Source organism: Gadus chalcogrammus, unplaced genomic scaffold (genome assembly GCF_026213295.1).
Source record: "Gadus chalcogrammus isolate NIFS_2021 unplaced genomic scaffold, NIFS_Gcha_1.0 GACHA067, whole genome shotgun sequence".
Classification (NCBI taxonomy): domain Eukaryota; kingdom Metazoa; phylum Chordata; class Actinopteri; order Gadiformes; family Gadidae; genus Gadus; species Gadus chalcogrammus.
In genome coordinates, this window is record NW_026613502.1 from 43866 (window position 1) to 44222 (window position 357).

At 54.3% G+C, this 357-nt stretch overlaps 1 pseudogene; it reads left to right on the forward strand.

The window, feature by feature from the left end:
* Positions 1 to 126, forward strand: LOC130378137 (U1 spliceosomal RNA; annotated as a pseudogene).
* Positions 127 to 357: the final 231 nt, after the last annotated feature.

Consider the following 357-nt stretch of genomic DNA (forward strand, 5'->3'; position numbering starts at 1 on the left):
GGTTCACCCATAGCGAGGCTCAGCCATTGCACTGAGGCTGTTGCTGACCCGTGCGAATTCCCCAAATGTGGGAATCTCGATTGCATAATTTCTGGTAGTGGGGGACTGCGTTCGCGCTCTCCCCTGATCATGTTGTTCTAAAGAAATAATAGCTATGAATGATACCACCCTGAGCACGCCCGATCTCGTCTGATCTCGGAGGCTAAGCAGGGTCCGGCCTGGTTAGTACTTGGATGGGTGACCGCCTGGGAATGGCTCATGACCCCCCAAAGTCCCTATCCCTCAACACTGGGATCGATCCAAAAGGATCGAGGATCAAAACGGACGGCTCCATCTGGTGGCCACTGGTGGGTGGTT